General features: G+C 38.7%; 1 protein-coding gene across 1 annotated transcript in view; it reads right to left on the bottom strand.

Annotated features, from left to right (window-relative positions):
- The window catches only part of SLC15A5 (solute carrier family 15 member 5), a 152,646-nt gene that overhangs the window by 88,626 nt on the left and 43,221 nt on the right, over positions 1-20,799 (bottom strand). The gene's annotated exons all lie outside the window — the stretch shown is intronic.

Here is a 20,799-nt window from a genome sequence, read left to right as displayed (position 1 = left end):
TAGCAGCCTTCCTACAACTTTTGCCCCTAGCCAAGTTATGTACATGTAGGGTTGGAATATACCCCCCGAGCTGAACTTGTTCTGTTTCCGTATTAGTCTTCATCGGGCTTTACTTGACTGTTGCTGTTGCTGTGGTTAAAAGCTGATGCTACCAATACTAGGAATGGTGTCCTATTCTTTCCCAAAGACTAAAAGGCTGCCTGAACGATAATTTGTAAAACTACAGGGATTTTTTCAGTTTTGTTTTTTATATCTCTTGACTTGTACAGTCCTTTGTACATAGTACGTATTCACATTCACTGAATTTTTAGAAGCATAGGAAACTGAGGAAAAGAAAGGCTAGAAAGCACCAGCATTGGGATAGGAAACTAGGGTGGGAAAATACTGTTAGTGAGAGGGAGTGATACCTACTTAGAGAGACTGTGGAAGAGAAATTGGGAATGAGATAGAATATAAATGACTAGGTAACAGAGAGAGAGAGAGAGAGAAACAGAGACAGACAGAGAGAGAGACAGAGAGAGAGAGAGAGACAGAGAGAGAGAGACAGAGAGACAGCGAGAGAGACAAACAGAGAGAGAGAAACACAGAGAGAGAGAGAGAGAGAGAGAGAGAGAGAGAGACAGAGACAGAGAGACACAGAGAGACAGGGCAAGTGAGACAGAGAGAGAGACAGAGAGACGCACACACACAAAGATAGGGAGACAGAGACAGGAAGAGAGAGAAAGAGAGACACACAGAGAGGCAGAGAGACACGTAGAGAGGCAGAGAGACATGCAGAGAGGGAGAGAGAGAGAGAGAGAGAGAGAGAGAGAGAGAGGCAGACAGAGTTAGAGAGAGACAGAAACAGGGGAGAAGAAGGCTGATAGAACTTATGAGTGAGAGAGAAAAAGATAACATGAACGGCATGAAGAAGAAGAGATAGTTCCTCAGAAACACAGGTTGGGGTGGGTGGGAAAGAGAACAGCATTCTAATCTATCAAAACTGGGCAAATATCACTTAAACCATCTGTGCCTCTCTGACTTGGGTGCCTGAGACCATGTGAGTGTGATACATATATATATATATAGATATAGATACATATATATATATAGATATAGATACATATATATCTATATCTATATATATATATATATAGATATATATATAGATATATACATCTATATTTATACCCTGATGACTAACCAGATATATTTCCCGTTGGAGATGAGTGGGGCTAGGTCCTGAAAAGCCAAGTGCCAATCAAGTTTTGTGAGGTGAGGAAGCTTCACTAGGGAACTCCCCAGGGGAAGCTGGTGCAGAAGGAAGTTGTATGGGGACAAAGTTATGTCACAGGGAAATTGCTTCAGGAAACTACTGTCCTATCACATTCCATGAATTAAATTACTCTCCTATTACCTAAAATCTCCATTCTAATGTAAGAGCTGACTTACCCATTATCCACAAAGGAACACCAAAAGATCTTATCGAATAAAACTATTAGATCCTAAGAGACACAAGTAAAATAACCAAAAATTACTTAGTCATAAGAAAAATATCAGTCAAGTCATTAGAATTCAAAAATTGTTTTTCTGAACTAAGAAAAGAAATGGGAATGTGAACAAATATAGAGTCAAGAATCAAGAATTTAATCAAAATGAGGACAATTCTGTTGAAACGTCCAAAACTTATAGCTCAGAAATAAGATGCTGAGTTCACACCAGCCATGTTAAACTTTAGGGATTTCTCATATAAACATCATACTTCATATTTTTGTGCTCTCACCTGGGGTATCTCCTGGCTAATGTCAAATTTAGCTCATGTCTGAGTCTCTGTAAAAACGGAAAAAGGGCTGTCAGCTCTCTTTCAAGCACCCAGGAAAACAAAATATTAAATATAGGGCAAATTTCATTTAGCCTGACAAAAATCCACAAGAGATTCATACTTAAGACAGGATTAAGACAAATTCACTTTTCCTCTTTATTGGGGCCCACTCCTTCAGAGACCTCTACAATCTTACAAACTTATAGTATGCTTTTGCATAGACTTCTCTCCACGAAGGGGAAAGATGGCATTATTAAAGAGTCAAGCAACTCACCCCTATGGAAATCCCTACCTCTCCAGGCATCTGTATAGTCCTCTTGACTTAGAGTACCACAATGAATTGGTGCTGGCAAGAGGAGAAGGGTCAGCCTTGTTAGAAAATTAACTAACTTCCTTATACCTCCACAGTCCTAATAACTCACAATACCAGTGAAGAGGGAAGTCCAGGTTTTCTTCTCCACTTCATAGTTCTGTCTTTTGGTGCTTTATGTCCAGTTCTTGCTTGGACTAGCATCATTTCTGCTGGTCTAGGAACTCCTCAGTCAATATGCCACTTTGCTACCTGTATGAATTCCTATGATACAAGGAATTGTTCCCTATTGCTTCTATTTTCTGTCAGCTCATTTCCTGATGGTTCAGAGTGAGTGTAAATAGCAATTGTTTCTGTTCTGGCCAGAAACTGAGGATTTCCCCCTTCCAGATTGATTCTTTTATGAAAGCAAACCAGGCCGTCTTTTGCCTCAACTCTCACCTAGCCTTTAATTACCAAAAGAGCATTTTCTCAGACAAACTGAGATCTGGGAAAGACCTTAGTTAAGGCCAAGGTCTCCCACTGTGTCCGGGGCCATCATGGCCATCACTGGTCTTATTGACCTACATCTTATCACTGAACTCTGATGACTCTGGAGAAAGAGAGTGAGGCTGGTGACTTTGCACAGCCCTGCCTCACTTAAATCCAGTTCACTTACAAGTCAAGACATCACCCTCCTGATGTCATTGGTCCTCTTTGAGAACAAAGGACGAACAACAATTTTTCAGTCTTCTCTAGGCTACGTGACTCCCTCCCTTCCTGACAGAGGATGCCATGTGGTTTCTTTGTACATATAGTTGTCTCATGCACATGGGGTACTTTTGGGGGAAGAATGAATGTTGTGTGGCTGATCAGGTTTCCTTTCCTTTCAGGGAACCAGGTCAATATATACACGATCATCTCCTCTCTACTTAGCCTCTGAGCTCATGGGAGCAGATCTTTTCCTGATCTCTGTACCCTTTGTTTTTGCTTTCAATTTTAAAGCCAAATCTTAGGTTATTAACCAGGCATATGATCTGGTCATGAACCCATCAGTCATCTATGATTCATTGTCAGTGGGGCAAGGGAGAATAAGGAGAAGGAAAGGAATGCATGTTTTATCAAAAAGTTATTCTTGTCAAGGGACAGCTAGGTGGCACAGTGGTTAGACTGCTGGGCCTGGAGTCAGGAAGACTCATCTTTCTGAGTTCAAACCTGGCATCAGACACTTCCTAACTGTGTGACACTGGGCAAGTTGCTTTATCCTGTTTGCCTCAGTTTCCTCATCTGTAAAATGAACTGGAGAAAGAAATGGCAAACCATTCCAGTATCTTTGCCACGAAAACCTCAAATGGGGTCATATAGTCTGATATGACAGAGAAATGACTGAACAACAACAAATTCTTGTCAAGGAAATTTTGTACCTTATTGAGAGTTTGTCATTAATGATTGAGCAAAGAATTTATCCATGGAATAATTTGTATCTTTCATGAGGAAATATTATCAATGCCAGAACAAAGATTTCTTCATTGGAAGGCATTGAGGGCTCTTGAAATTTGTAGAAAGAGACTTTGTTATTAATGCCATAACAGAGTCCTTGTCAATTGGGGCAATGCATGAATAGGCATACCCACTATATTTGCACAGTGGGCAGACTGGCTAGAAATCTTCTAAAATAAATAAAACAGATGAACCATCTTGAACGCTTTAGTCTAGAAATAATGTTTTATCTGGAAATAAATATTATAGTTACTTATAAATGTGTGTAAATATGAGTATATGGGTAGGTGTATGTGTGTATATATATGTATGCACACACGCACACACACATGCACACATATGTGTATATATATATATATATATATATATATATACACATATATTTTAAGAAAGCATTTTTCTATTCTCTGTACTTTTAAATCCTCGGCTCTGTTCCTCTGACATTGATCTAATCATGAATATCTATGCTATTTAATTATAATAAAAAAAGCCTACATTGCACTCTAGATGGTAGATGCACATTTTTCCCTCTTTGGTCACCTGCCAGTTCTCAAAATTATAGTAGTGGGAAGAAATGCAAATGAAGGCAGCTCTTGACAGCTAAACATAATGGAATGCATGGTCCACATTTGAAAAGTTACCTTAAAATAAAAGGTAGTATATATAAAATCACTTCTTTAAGGTCACCTATGGCTTTGAATTACAGCTTTGAAGAATTTCCAATTTAGTCATTATAGAGAATGAGGCCAAAATAAGGATTATACACTTTGCTGGAAGGAAGATAGAATTTACTTCATCTTAGCTGTGTGATCTTATAAATTAGAAGTAGTAAGAACTCCACAACAGTCATACTCATTAGATAAAGCATTGTAAACACAAGTGAATGCTCTCATCTCAATTTTATGTTACGAACACATTTGAAAATATTTATGTATATTTAATTCAGTTCAATATAACTTTATTAAAAGCTTATTATTGCAAGGCATTATTTTAGGTGCCAGAAATACCAAGATGAAATCAGACAGCTCTTGTTCCAAAGGAGCTTTCAATTTGTTAGGGGTTATACTATGAATATTTTATGTGTATGTGTATAATATACATACATTTAAATATATAAACATGAATCTATCCATACATATACATACATGTGTATAATATCTATAATGTCTATATAGATTTGTGTTTATTATAGATGTATGTTTTTATACAGGGCATCCCAAAAGATTTAATGTAGTTTTAAACTTTAATAGATACCTTGTATATTGGAAATGAAGGAAGCTATGGAGAGATGAGACTGAGGATTCTAGAAATATTTGAAGAGAGAACTAATAGTTGAGGGGATCAGGAGCATCTTAATGAAAATGTTTCCAACTGAGCTGAGCCTTGATAAAGATTTCAAAAGGCAGAAATGAGGAGAAAATTCCATGCACAAGAGGCAGCTTTTGTGACTATATGTGGACATCATAGAGTCACAGAACCATTAGAATTCCAGAACTGGAAAGGAACTTCACCACTACCACCTAGACTAGCCCCCAGCAGAAAAAGAATCCCCATTACACTATACTTGACAAGAAGCATTCAAGCCTTTGCCTGTGTAAAGGAACCCACTATTTTTGAAGGCCACCCATTCAATTTTTGGATAGCTTTGAGTTTTAGGAAATTTTTCTTGACATCAAGCCTAAATTTTCTTCTTTTCAAATTCTACTTATTATTCCAAGTTCCACCCTCTGGAGCCAAACAGATCAAGTCTAATCTTTATTCTATGCAACAGCCCCTGAAATACATAAAGATAGCTATCAAATTATTCCTAGGTCTTCTTTTTTCTATTTCATCTGATCCTCATGTGGCATGGATAGAAGAACTGATACACAGTAGACACAATAAATGTTTATTCATTGATTGATTGATTTATTCAGTACAGCCACCTACAATGGCCACCTATAAGGGTTAGCCCTAAAACATAAGAAAGCATCCATTCCATATGGGTAACCCCAGGCTGAGTGTGAGTGTGCTCTGGGAGGGGGCCGGTAAACTTGGAGGGGTGCTACATGAAAAGTAACAGAATATCTGACCTTATCTAGCCCTTGAGCTTTTTTTTTCCTGTTACCCACAATCTCAATCTTTCAAATATAACTGTTAATGGTTCAGTTCTTTCGGTTCCTAAGAATGTAATTCATTTGAATGAGGTGAGATGAATACATCAAGGGCAGCTAAGCACTCTATCTCCTTACTTATTTTGAGTATTAACCCCCATTAGCCATTTATGTTTTGTTCTTTTCACTCTGTCATCCTCCTTGAGAGAGAAAATAGTAAAAAAAAAAAACAGCTCCAAATTCAATATGATATCAATTATTATCATCCCATCCACCCTGAAAAATAATCCTCTCCCTTTTTGATTCTACTCTTCCCCTCAATATAACAAAAACATCTTTGTTGTCCTTAGTTTTTTTTACCAGCCTTAGCTCATTCTGAGCTTTAGCACTCCTGACATTGTCACACTTTTGTATTCATCTTCTGTTCCTTTCCCTTACATCTTTGTTTGTACAGAGTTCTCTCTCTTTCCACACATGCCCTAGTTTTCCTCCTTGTTGGAATTGTTTCTATGTGTTTCTTTAGAATATTGTTCTTGATAATTCCCTATATGCCCATAGTTGAATTTCCCTATAGTATGTCAAATCCATGCAATATTACCTATTCTGGCTCTGAATCATGGCAATCTGCTCCTAAAATCCTAAAATTTCTTCTTTAGTCTATACTCTAATAGAGAGTGTTTACATTTTCCCATGTTTTCCTCTCATCACCGTCCAGAAATCATTTCCTCTCTTGGTGAAAATCAGATTAGAATTCTGCTTTGTCAATTCCTTCACTGTTTGAATAACCAAATTATCATTAAAGAAAGGTCAGAGGATGTTTGCCACTGTTTTGACACAGACAGATAGATAAATAGAGAGACAGAGACAGAGAGATAGGGAGAGACAAAGAGAGCTCCTCTGTTTCTCTCTCTGTATCTATCTGAATGTCTAAATAATTGAAATCCCCAAACACTATTTCATGCTGTTTCCTCTCTCTATCCTGTGCTTTCACATCAAAACTGCTAGCTTGTCCCTTCATTTTGGCTTTTCTGTTTCCTTTTGTGTGTGTTTTCACCCATTAGAAAGTAAGCTTCTTGAGGTCGGGGCCTATCTTTTTTTCTGCTTGTATTTATATTCCTGGTTCATGGCATATAGTAAGTGCTTAACAAATGCCTATTTTGTTATTTGATTTGCTTAAATCCTTCTTTTTCAGGAATCATTTTGACTCCTTCATTCTTGTTCTTTCACTCCCAACTCAATCAAATTCTGTCTAAACCAAGACACATTTATTAAGTGTTTATTATGTGCAAGACACTGAACAAGGTGTTTAAGGATAGAAGGACAAAAATGAAAAACCATACTTTCCCTCAGGGTGCTTCCATTCTATTGGATAGATATATGCAATGTATGTGTTCATAATACATAGGTATGTATGCATGTGTAAACACACGCATACATGCACATATGTATCTATTTGTTTGAAGAGGGATATAACAATTAACAACTAGGGGAATCAGGAAAAGCTTCATATAGGTGGTAATCTTGAAGAAAGCTAGGGATCCTAAGAGGTGGAAGTGAGAGTAGAAATTTCTTGGCATGGAGGTGTGGGGTGGGTGGGAAGTTTATGCAAAGGCATGGAGAAGAGAGGTAGAATGGAGTTTCAGGATGAGCAAATAGGTGATCTGGTTTGGAGCAGAAATGTGCAAAAAGCCTGGGAAAGTAGGCTTGAGTCACATCATCAAGAGCTTTAAATGTCAAACTGAGAAGTTTATATTTTATCCTAGAGGCAACAGCTAGGAATAAAAGGTTTTAGAGCCAGTGACTGATATGGGCTGGATCTCTCCTTTAGAAAGATTATTTTTGGTGCCCATGAGGAGGATGGTTAGAAAGAATGAAAAAAAAGACAAGAAAATTAGGAAGTTGTTGCAACATTTCAGGCAAGAGGTGATGAAGGCCTAAAACAATGACCATGTGACTACAAGAAGAGATGTTTTTTGAGGTATAATCAACAAACCTTAGCAGCTGATTTGATATAGAACATAAAAGGGAAAGGGTAGAGTCAGCGATGATGCTAAAATTGGAAACCTGATTGACTAGAAGAATATTGGTAATCTTAACACAAAGAGAGAAATTCAGAGAAGAAGTTGAGTCCATGGGAGTGGCACAAGACATTGAAAATGTCTATTGGACATTTAGTTTGAGATGCCCAACAGACAACTGATGATGCAGGACTGGAGTTACTGAGAGACATTTGACTGGATAGATAGATTTAAATATCATTTGCATAGAAATGATAATTAAATCCACGAAAACTTATGAGATCACTAACAGGGAGATGTACCAGGATAGAGCCTTGCAGGATACCTACACTTAGAGGATCAGCATAACATGGATAAAGATCAGGCAAAAGAGACTGAAGAGACAGGAAAAGAACTGGAAGAGAGTTATGCCATGAAAACCAAAGCGGGACATATTGTTCCTAAGAAGGGAGTGGATAACAGTGTAAAAACAACATTTGAGAGCTGTCAAGGAGCATAAGAACTAAGGCAATTGAATTTAACAATAAAGAGCATATGGGAAACCTTGGAGAAATTTGAGTGGAGAAACATTGGAAAACGTTGGGCTGGAAAACATTGCAAGACCTTGAGAGGTGAGTCAGAACAAAAGAAGTGGATGCAGCTAATGTAGATGGGTTTTCTAGTATTTTGACTAGGAGTTGAAGAGAGATTGAACTGGGGTTTAACTGGTAAATATTTAACATTAGTCTCCAAAAAAGTACCTACAACACATTTTAAAGTTTAATCAGCATTATTAACATTTTCCTCATCACTTTCTCAAGTCTAGACAATCAACAAAACAATGAATCAAGTACCAATTTCTTTGCAAATTTCTGAGGTGGAAATCCTGACATTGAGAAGTTAACAAACAGCTCTTGGCAGATGAATTGATCTGGCCTTGGTATCCCTGGATATGAGAGTAATTTGAATGGGTGACAGTGTTTTTTTCTTTGGTGGGGGGTGGTGGGAGTGACTTGGACATAAACAGCAGAAAGAGAGGGAAGATTATAGAGACAGAGAACAGCATGCAGAGGAGATGATAAGTAATAGAATCAAGGATAAAAGTAGAGATTTCAGCGTTGGAAAGGAGTGACCCTTCTTCCTTTGAGACTGAAGGAAATGAGAATGGAGGATTATACTGAGGAGTTTAAAGGTATAGAATAGGGAAGAACATTATATTCTTGATTGATGGACTATCTTTTTTTGCACAAAGTAGGAAGTGAGGTCCTCTCTTGAGAGAGGGGGTCAGGGAGAGAGAGTATACAAGGCTCAAGGAGAGAAGACCATGTAGGAGCAGAGAAAGTAAATGGTCCAGATAATCCAGGGTCGAAATCCTGCCATGTATGAGAATTGATATGACAAAGGGTCAAAGAATTCACTATAGAGGATAGTGTATAATTGAAATAGTTAACTAAAAGTTGGGATTTTGAAGGTACAAAAATAAGATGGAGGGGGTGACATGGGGGCTTATGGAAAATTATGATCAGCAACTGGGGTAATATAGAGAAATGGCATGAACTTCAATGGAAGAAAGAATGTTGAGTCATAGCAGTAGAACTAGGATCTGGAAGTATCAATGAATAGCAAAAGTATGCCTACTCCTCCTTACCCAAAGGTGCTAGGGAAGATAAGAGAAGATACATCCACTACTAGAAAGGCTGACTGGCTTCTACAACTTTTTTATGAGGTCTTCTGGATTTGAGCTCATAAAGATAGAAGAAACATGATAGGAAGAAGTCTAAAATGAAAGATACCTTGTTGACAATGAAATGAGGATTCCACAAAACAATGGAAAGAGAGAGCAAAGCAGGCTATGAACTCTGGAGGGACAGGTTGAAGTGGAAGGTGAGAGAATGGGGTAGTAGTAGTAGGCAAGTGAAGCTTTCTTTCATCTAAGAGGTTTTCACAGGGATTAAAAGAGGAGAAGGTAGGATCTTGCTATTCAAAGAATGAAGATGTAGGGCATTTGACCTGGACTTCCTCCCTCAAGGGTTGTATAATCACAGAAGGTGATAACAATTAGATCTTTATCAAGTACAGGAAGGAAGGAAAATTTGGTCAGTCACACGGGTCTTTAAATACACTAGACTTGGTTTCCAAGCATCTGACTGAAATTTATATATACTATCAACTAAACAAAATCCCAAGATTGTAGAGAATGATATATAATTGGAAAGTTTCTTGCATGTGGGAACAAACTTTGGGTCCTACTGATAAATATATTCTCATTTATGAAGTTTTGTTTTTGAGACTCTAGTCCTAGGTAAGGTCTGCGTTCAACCACACTAGCTTCTCCTCTGTCTCATTACGGTAATAATAGAGAATTACAGTGTTGTTGCAGTGAGTCAGGTCTTTGTAGCATCTTTGGGTGGTCCTTACTCATGAGGATATTTTCTGATGCTAACAATGGTGTTTATTCTCAAAAGAACAGGAAGTTGCTTTTATGCATCAGCTGGTGTTTGCTTTCCTAGACCCTAGTGTCGATTTCCTGAACCTTTCAATGATATTTCTAGAATTAAGGCCCCAACCCATCATGTGCTCTTGTTCCTGCCTCTACTGTGAGGATATATTGCACAAGGCCATCTCAAGAGAGATAAATCACATCCTCAGACTAGGAGCAGATTTATCGGCATCTATGTCTGGCCAACTCATGTTTTGTTATGATGAATATCATGATATATACTGCTTCCCTTTCTTAGCTGTAACTTTCATAGTGTAAATTAGTAATAACAGAATTTGTTAATTTATGCACCCATCTAGCTGCATGGATGAAATCAGGGCAACACTCCACTTTTGCAGATAGGGGTAGGGGTTATTGCATAAGTCTGATACAGATCTAACTGAAGGTCAGCACAAGGGTATAGCATAAGATAAGGGAGTTTTTTGTTAATGAGAGTGGCAGAGAATGGTAGGGACTAGGAAATGTTGATAATGAGCTGAATAGGAATGAGATTTTGATGAGATATTCCAGGATAAAATTTGGTAGTGATTCAATCACAGAAATTAGGGGAACAGGAGATGAGAGTTTGCCAGCCATTGCATAGGGGAAGTATCTGCTCATCAAAATACTCAACAGCTCAGAACTGGAGGTAGTAAAGTTGATGACAGTAGAGGTTGAGAAGGTTATATGGTGAAGGAAACTACTCACCCTGGTAAAAGATATTGAGGGCAGCTTTTTGGTCTTCCACTGCTCTCCATAACAACCCTTGCATGGGTGAAGGCTAGGAAAGATAGTTTAACCTATCTAAGAAAGTTTAGCTCCTTTTACTTTCATGCTGATCATATATGAAGCAGTAATGATATTCACAATACAAAGAAATGGCTGAGTCCTAAGGATTTAGTTGTAGAAATAAAAGGGATTATGATAGCAATTCAAGAATAGGTCATTCTTAAGGAGCCCAGAAATATTGATTCATGCAGATAATATAAATAAATGGTGTTAACTGTGCCACACACCATTTCAGGCTACAAAAATTTCATACCTACTGAATCCCAAAAAAGATTTGACTGGTAGGTATGATTGTGTCAAAAATACCATCTTTCATAAACTAACATACAGCAAGTCCTTGTACTATATGTAGGTAAAGACTTTGAAATAGCCTTGGAAATTTAATAAGTAAACTCTAGTGGAACTTGAGTATTATCAGAGACTGAACTGTGACTAGGACAGGACACAATCTTTAAAAATTTAAGAACATTTTGTATCAGTCTCCATACCAAATATTTATTTATTTATTTTTAATTTATTCACAAATTTTGAATCACAGATTTTCTCCCCATTTCTACCCTCCCCCCCACTACAAGATGGCATATACTCTGATTGCCCCCGTTCCCTAGTCAGCCCTCTCTTCTGTCACCCCACTCCCTCCAACCCCTTTTCCTTTACTTTCTTTTAGGGCAAGATAGATTTCTATGCCCCATTGCCTGTATATCTTATTTCCCAGTTGCATGCAAAAACGACTTCTTTTTGAACATCTGCTTTTAAAACTTTGAGTTCCAAATTCTCTCCCCTCTCCCCTCCCCAACCACCCTCCCTAAGAAGGCAAGCAATTCAACATAGGTCACACGTGTATCATTATTTAAAACCCTTCCACAATACTCATGTTGTGAAAGACTAACTATATTTTGCTCCCTCCTTTCCAGTCCCCCTTTATTCAATTTTCTCCCTTGACCCTGTCGCTTTTTGAAAGTGTTTGCTTTTGATTACCTCCTCCCCCTATCTGCCCTCCCTTCTATCATCCCCCATTTTTTATCCCCTTCCTCTTTCTTTCCTGTGGGGTAAGATACCAGTTGAGTGTGTATGTTATTCCCTCCTCAAGTCAAATCTGATGAGAGCAAGATTCACTCATTCCCGCTCATCTGTCCCCTCTTCCCTTCCAACAGAACTGCTTTTTTTGCCACTTTTATGTGAGATAATTTACCCCATTCTATCTCTCCCTTTCTCCCTCTCTCAATGTATTCCTCTCTCATCCCTTAATTTGATTTTATTTCTTTTAGATATCATCCCTTCATATTCAACTCACCCTGTGCCCTTTGTGTGTACACACACACACACACACACACACACACACATATGTATATTCCCTTCAGCTACCCTAATGCTGAGACAGGTCTCATGAATTACGCGCATCATCTTTCCATGTAGGAATGTAAACAAAACAGTTCAACTTTAGTAAGTCCCTGATGATTTCTCTTTCTTGTTTACCTTTTCATGGTTCTCTTGATTCCTGTGTTTGAAAGTCAAATTTTCTATTCAGCTCTGGTATTTTCACTGAGAAAGCTTGAAAGTCCTCTATTTTATTGAAAATCCATGGAGCATTATACTCAGTTTTGCTGGGTAGGTGATTCTTGGTTTTACTCCTAGCTCCATTGACCTCCAGAATATCATATTCCAAGCCCTTCGATCCCTTAATATAGAAGCTGCTAGATCTTGTGTTATCCTGATTGTGTTTCCACAATACTCAAATTATTTCTTTCTGGCTGCTTGCAGTATTTTCTCCTTGATCTGGGAGGTCTGGAATTTGGTGACGATATTCCTAGGAGTTTTCTTTTTGGGATCTATTTGAGGAGGTGATCGATGGATTCTTTCAGTTTCTATTTTGCCCTGTGACTCTAGAATATCAGGGCAGTTCTCCTTGATAATTTCTTGAAAGATGGTATCTAGGCTCTTTTTTTGATCATGGCTTTCAGGTAGTCCAAAAATTTTTAAATTGTTTCTCCTGGATCTATTTTCCAGGTCAGTAGTTTTTTCAATGAGATAGTTCACATTGTCTTCCATTTTTTCATAACTTTGGTTCTGTTTTATAATATCTTGATTTCTCATAAAGTCACTAGCTTCCACTTGCTCCAATCTAATTTTTAAGGTAGTATTTTCTTCAGTGGTCTTTTGGACCTCCTTTTCCATTTGACTAATTCTGCCTTTCAAGGCATTCTTCTCCTCATTGGCTTTTTGGAGCTCTTTTGCCATTTGAGTTAGTCTATTTTTTAAGGTGTTATTTTCTTCAGTATTTTTTTGGGTCTCCTTTAGCAAGTCATTGACTTGTTTTTCATGGTTTTCTTGCATCACTCTCATTTCTCTTCCCAATTTTTCCTGTACTTCTCTTACTTGCTCTTCCAACTCCTTTTTGAGCTCTTCCATGGCTTGAGAGCAGTTCATATTTTTCTTGGAGGTTTTTGATATAGGCTCTTTGACTTTGTTGACTTCTTCTGGCTGTATGTTTTGGTCTTGTCACCAGAAAAAGATTCCAAAGTCTGAGTCTGAATCTGAGACCATTTTTGCTGCCTGTTCATGTTGCCAGCCAACTACTTGACCCTTGAGCGTTTTGTTGGGGTATGACTGCTTATAGAGTAGAGAGTATGTTATCCCAAGCTTGAGGGGCTGCCCTGCTATTTTCAGAGCTACTTCTACACAGCCAGCTCTGCCACACTAGCTCTCCTTCTTCCTCAAAAACCTCCAACCAGGTTTTTGGCCCAGATCCAGGCAGAGCAAAGCAGTCTTTCCACTTCCGCTCTAATCCACTGCTTAATTCCTCCCACCAGGTGGGCCTGGGGCCAGAAGCAACTGCAGCGGTTGCTCTGGAAGCAGTCTCAGAGCCAGACCACCTCTGCCACCACCAGTGTCCACGAACTCCTTTCACTCTGTCCCAGCAGCTTTTCCCACTAACCTTCTCTGTTGTTTTTGGCGTTTGTGGGTTGAGAAGTCTGGTAACTGCCACAGCCCACTGATTCAGGGCACTATGCCTGTTCTGACCAGCTCCCAGTATGGTTGGTCCTGGCATGGCCCATGCTGGGCTCTGCTCCGCTCCCAGCTCCATGTGATAGACCCTTCCCAGGGACCATCCAGGCTGTCCTGGCCTGGAGCCCTGCTTCCCTTTGCTATTTCATGGGTTCTGCAGCTCTAGAAGTTGTTCAGAGCCATTTTATAGGTGTTTGGAGGGACCTGGGGTGGGGGGAGCTTAAGCAAGTCCCTGCTTTCCAGCGGCCATCTTGGCTCCACCCCTCCCCCATACCAAATATTTATACTTTTCAAGTTACATGAAATTAAAAACACAAAATATAAAGACATAGCAGAAGAAATTAAAATTACATAAAAACAATTAAATACACAGCTCAGTGAGTGCTAGACTTGTAGTTGGGAAGACCTGGGTTCAAAACTTGCCTTGGATACTTTCTAGCCTTATGACCCTTGACAAAGCTCTTAATTCATGTCAACCTTGGTTTATATGTCTGTAAAATGGAGTAATAATAGCATATTCTTCCATGGTCATTTGAAAATCAAATGAGATTATATATACATGCATATATACATATGTATGTAAAATTTTTGTAAACCTTAAAATTATATTTAAATGTAAGCCATTAGATTTTTACTAGAATCATCCTATTGCTTTCATGAAGCCTATAGAAGTTGAGCTGATGTCACAATACTTTTATTCAGTTGCAAAAAGCAGTCGTTTCATCCATTTCCACAATGGTTTACAGAATATTAAAAAGTAATAACAACAGGGTAGAAACTTATCCTAGAACTACTTGTATCTGAACTATATCAAAATTTAAAAAAGAGAGTGAGTAAATAGTAGCTCGTATTTTATAGGACTTTATAGTTTTCAAAATGCTTTCCTCATGATAATCTGGGTTGGGGATTTCAAAAAATTAATACTCTAATTTTACAAATTCAGAAACTGAGACTCAGAGAGAGATAAAATGGCTTCCCAATATATCACCACATAGTAAATGTCAGAGCTAGCACTTAAGGACAGGTTTTTTGATCCAATATTTTACATTCTTTGTCATATACCATATTTCTAGTAAATAGAATCCCTTTGTTCCTCCAAACATACTAATACCTTCTTCAAAAAAGTCAAATCCCTTCATTAATATGGACATATTTTCAAATGTTACTCAGGCTAAAATGAAACAAAGTTGAAAAGGTACTCAGGGAATATAAATCTAACCAGGTAATTAAGCCCCTCCCCTTCAAATCTACTCCTTTTTTGTTGCAAAATGGACCATAATTATCTTTCAGTGTAGATAATTAGCACTGATTTTCCCCCTATATTGCTCATTGTATGCCCAAAGGGCTATAAAACTGTGCATACCCTTTGATCTAGCAGTACCACTATTAGGTCTGTATCCCAAGGAGATAAGAAAAAGGGAAAATGTACAAAAATATTTACAGCAGCTCTTTTTGTGATAGCAAAGAATTGGAAATTGAGGAAATGTCCATCAATTGGGGAATGGGTGAACAAGTTGTGGTATATGAATATAATAGAATATTATTATGCTCTAAGAAATGATGAGCAGGCAAATTTCAGAAAAACCTGGAAAGTATATATTGTTCATTGTTAATCTGAGATTTGTTAATCTCTCTCCTTTACACCAATTTTCCTACTGCTATCAACCCTTCACATCTCAGGATTATGCAGAAAATAAGTTTCAAGATCACTTCAAGGCTTTGAATGTTCCACTACCCATAGCTGTAAGCTCCAGAATACCTCTTTCCCTGATTCCCTTTGGGGATCCAACATTAATGTTCTGCAGGTGGTCATACAGTTCTGCCACAGGGACCAGTATGGGCTGTTAATTATTAAGAGAGTCTTGTTATCACTGAAAACATTGTAGGTTGATAAGATTTTTTAGTTTATCACCATCATTTTCCTACTGTACTCTGATAGTTTTTTGTGGTGTAGAAATCACCCCAAATTCTCAGAGGCTTTGCCAGTGGAGTGTAAGTGTGCTCAGCAATGGTCTGTGACTATTGTCAATGGCAAATTTTGGAAAGGTTAATCACCAGAAGGTTGGTCAGCAAGTGATACATTTTTTTTAATTTAAATTTATTTATTTAACATATTTGGTTTTCAGCATTGATTTTCACAACAGTTTGAATTACAAATTTTCTCCCCATTTCTACCCTCCCCCCCACTCCAAGATGGCTTATATTCTGGTTGCCCTGTTCCCCAGTCAGCCCTCCCCTCTATCACCCCCTTCCCCTCTCATCCCCTTTTCCCTTCCTTTCTTGTAGGGCAAGATAAATTTCTACGCCCCATTGCCTGTGTATCTTATTTTTTAGTTGCATGCAAAAACTTTTTTTTTGAACATCTGATTTTAAAACTTTGAGTTCCAAATTCTCTCCCCTCTTCCCTTCCTACCCACCCTCCCTAAGAAGTCGAGCAATTCAACCTAGGCCACACATGTATCATTATGTATAACCCTTCCACAATACTCATGTTGTGAAAGGCTAACTACATTTTGCTCCTTTTCAACCCATCCCACTTTATTGAATTTTCTCCCTTGACCCTGTCCCCTTTCCAAAGTGTTTGTTTTGATTACCTCCACCCCCATCTGCCCTCCCCTCCATCATCCCCCCCCCTTTTATTTATTTATTTTTTATCTTCCTCCCTCTTCTTTCCTGTGGGGTAAGATACCCAACTGAGTATGTATGGTATTCCCCCTCAGGCCAAATCTGATGAGAGCAAGGTTCACTCATTCCCCCCTCACCTGCCCTCTCCCCTCCTCCCACAGAACTGCTTCCTCTTGCCACCTTTACATGAGATAATCCACACCATTCTATCTCTCCCTATCTCCCTCTCTCAGTATGTTGCTCTCTCATCCCTTAATTTCATTTTATTTCTTTTAGATATCTTCCCTTCATCTTCAAAGCATCCTGTGTCTGCTCTCTCTCTTTTACATATATATATATATATACATATATATATATACACATATAAACAGACATATATATATATATACACATACATACACATACACATAGATATATACATACATACACATTCTCTTATATATATACATAAACATATACATACATATATGCATATTTCCTTCAACTACCCTAATACTGAGGTCTCATGAATCATACACATCATCTTTCCATGTAGGAATGTAAACAAAACAGTTCAACTTTAGTAAGTCCCTTGCAATTTCCGTTTCTTGATTACCTTTTCATGCTTCTCTTGATTCTTGTGTTTGAAAGTCAAATTTTCTATTCAGTTCTTGTCTTTTCATTGAGAAAGCTTGAAAGTCCTCTATTTTATTGAAATTCCATATTTTGCCTTGGAACATGATGCTCAGTTTTGCTGGGTAGGTGATTCTAGGTTTTAATCCTAGCTCCATTGACCTTCGGAATATTGCATTCCAAGCCCTTCGATCTCTTAATGTAGAAGCTGCCAGGTCTTGGGTTATTCTGATTGGGTGTCCACAATACTCAAATTGTTTCTTTCTGGCTGCTTGCAGTATTTTCTCCTTGATCTGGGAGCTCTGGAATTTGGCAACAATATTCCTAGGAGATTTCTTTTTGGGATCTATTTGAGGAGGTGATCGATGGATTCTTTCAATTTCTATTTTGCCCTGTGGCTCTAGAATATCAGGGCAGTTCTCCTTGATAATTTCTTGAAAGATGGTATCTAGGCTCTTTTTTTGATCATGGCTTTCAGGTAGTCCAATAATTTTTAAATTATCTCTCCTGGATCTATTTTCCAGGTCAGTGGTTTTTCCAAGGAGATATTTCACATTGTCTTCCATTTTTTCATTCCTTTGGTTCTGTTTTATAATATCCTGATTTCTCATAAAGTCCCTAGCTTCCACTTGCTCCAATCTAATTTTTAAAGTAGTATTTTCTTCAGTGGTCTTTTGGACCTCCTTTTCCATTTGGCTAATTCTGCCTTTCAAGGCATTCTTCTCCTCATTGGCTTTTTGGAGCTCTTTTGCCATTTGAGTTAGTCTGTTTTTTAAGGTGTTGTTATCTTCAGTGTATTTTTCAGTATTTTTTTGGGTATCCTTTAGCAAGTCATTGACTTGTTTTTCATGGTTTTCTCGCATCCTTCTCATTTCTCTTCCCAGTTTTTCCTCTACTTCTCTAACTTGCTTTTCCAAATCCTTTTTGAGTTCTTCTATGGCCTGGGGCCAGTTCATGTTTTTCTTGGAGGCTTTTGTTGTAGGCTCTATGACTTTGTTGTCTTCTTTAGGCTGTATGTTTTGGTCTTCTTTGTCACCAAAGAAAGAATCCAAAGTCTGAGACTGAATCTGGGTGTGTTTTCGCTGCCTGGCCATATTCCCAACCAACTAACTTGACTCTTGAGTTTTTCAGTGGGGTATGACTGCTTGTAGACTAAGGAGTTCTATGTTCCACGTTTGGGGGGGGAGGTGCCAGCTCTGTCAGACCCGCACTGCTCCTTCCCCAAGAACCCCCAACCCGAACTGGGCTTAGATCTTCGGCAGGCTGTGCACCCCTGCTCTGATCCGCCACTTAATTCTTCCCACCGGGTGGGCCTGGAGCAGGAAGTAACAACAGCTGTAGCTGCCCCACCTCCGCTGCCCCCGGGGCTGGAAGCTGATCCGGGAACTCCTTCCACTCCCGCAGCTTTTCCCACTAACCTTCTCCACAGTCTTTGGTGTTTGTGGGTCGAGGGGTCTGGTAACTGCCGCAGCTCACTGAATCAGGGCGCTAAGGTCCCCTCCGCCCAGCTTCTGGTCTGGATGGTCCACGCAGCTCAGGCTGGGCTCTGCTCCACTCCGTTCCTAGCTCCCAGCTCCCAGCTCCGTGTGGAATAGACCTCACCCAGAGACCATCCAGGCTGTCCTGGGCTGGAGCCCTGCTTCCCTCTGCTGTTCTGTGGGTTCTGCCATTCTAGAATTGGTTCAGAGCCATTTTTTATAGGTTTTTGGAGGGACTCGGTAACGGAGCTCACTCTAGTCCCTCCTTACCAGCCGCCATCTAAGTGATACATTTTTTAACCAATGTTTTTGACCAATATTTCATAATTTGGGGATCTTTTAATATGTCAAAATATCAAATGATTAGGAATCAGACCTGGATGCTGATTCAAAGTTTTCCACTAATTGTTGCTCAGTCATGTGCATCTCTTCATGATGCCACGGAATATAGCATGCCAATGCTGTCTTTGGAGTTTTCTTGGCAAAGATACTGGAGTGGTTTGCCATTTCCTTCTCCATTTTAAGCCTACAGTACCTGGTATTCCCAGGTGGTCTGCCATCTAAGTGCTAACCAGGCCAACCTTGCTTAACTTCAGAGATAAGAAGAGATGGGGCATTTCCAGGGTCTTATGACCATAGACAATTTACTGACTCATTGTTAACATTGGAAAGTTACTTAAAATGGTATCTGCAATACCTACCCAATAGGACTATTTTATTATAAGAATAAAGCCTGATAATATATCACAGAAGGCTTTTAATTTTTAAAAATCATTACAGAAATGTAAAAGCATTAAGATTGTATATTAAATATTACCCAGGGTTCTTGAAAGTCATACCAGTGAAATATAAATTCTGTTAGATCCTAAGAAATTAGAAATATTTCTAGAATGGGCTTAAAGACTAGCCTCTCTCAATTAGCAATTCAATTCAATAAATATTTATTAAGTGCTTACTATGTGCCAGGTACAAATAAAAAGAAAGACAGTCCTTGCTTTGAAGGTGCTTACAATCTAATGAGGGAAAACAATATTCAGAAGGAAGCTGGAAACTGAGAGGGCATGGTGTTCTCTCAAGTTGAAGCCAAGAAGAGCAGTTGATCTATAATGGGAGGCTTTGGGAAGAGTTTATTGCTCCACCCTCCAGCCCTCCACTTTGCAGAAATTTGCCAACAGATTGGCTATACCATTATGAATTTATTGCCTAGAGCATTCTTGAAGAGCATTTGCTAAATGAAAGGGAATGTGATCTGTCTCAGTGGAGGAAAATCCATTACTTATGGAGGGGGTCCAGCGCAGATACCTCATCATTTCCCACTTTTCTGTAGGACTTTATCAAACCCCTTAGCCAAGTCTCCTCCTTCTCCTCCTTCGCTCTCCACCCTCTGCTTTCAGCTTCTTCTTATATATTGTCTGCCCCCATTTAACTGTGAGCTCCTTGAGGAAAGGGACTGTCCTTTACCTTTCTTTGGATTGCCAGGGCTTAGCACAGTGCCTGACACATAGTAGTTTCTTAAATGTTTATTGACTGACTGACAAGGAGTATTATTACTAGATATAATCATTAATATCTTAAAGTAGAAAAAGCATAAATTAAAAATTCAAACAGTAAAAAGAGTTCAAGGAGATAATAAGGAGAGATAAGTAAAGAGATGGTAAGAGAGTGCTTGGCCGTCCTTGAAGAATTCAAAGTATGGCAAGTTCCTTGGATATTGAAAGGACTGGCAGAGGTGATTGCTGAGTCACTGTCAAAGATACTTGAAAAGATAATAGTGAAAAGGAGAAGTAGTGCAACAGTGGTAAAAAGCAAATTTTGTCCTCCTTTTGAAAAAGAAAAGAAGAATAGGACTTGCAAAATACATAGGCCAATAAGCTTGACTTGAATTGCTAGCAGAATTCTAGAGGTATCATTAAAGGTATGACAGGCAAACCTCTAGAAAAGGGTCACAATGAGCCAGCATGATTTCAAGAACTATTATAAACCAGTAGAAAGCAGAATTGCTATATGTAGAGTTTACCTAGGTTTTAGCAAAAAATGACTCAACTGTCTTATGCTATTTTAGTAGAAAAGATAAGAGGGATGTCAGCTAGACAATATTAGATGAATTTGAAACTGGCTGAGTGGCTGAAA

This window comes from Trichosurus vulpecula, chromosome 5 (assembly GCF_011100635.1).
Source record: "Trichosurus vulpecula isolate mTriVul1 chromosome 5, mTriVul1.pri, whole genome shotgun sequence".
NCBI classification, from domain to species: Eukaryota; Metazoa; Chordata; class Mammalia; order Diprotodontia; family Phalangeridae; genus Trichosurus; species Trichosurus vulpecula.
The sequence above is the reverse complement of the archived record's forward strand: the minus strand, read 5'-3'. Positions and strand labels throughout refer to the sequence as shown.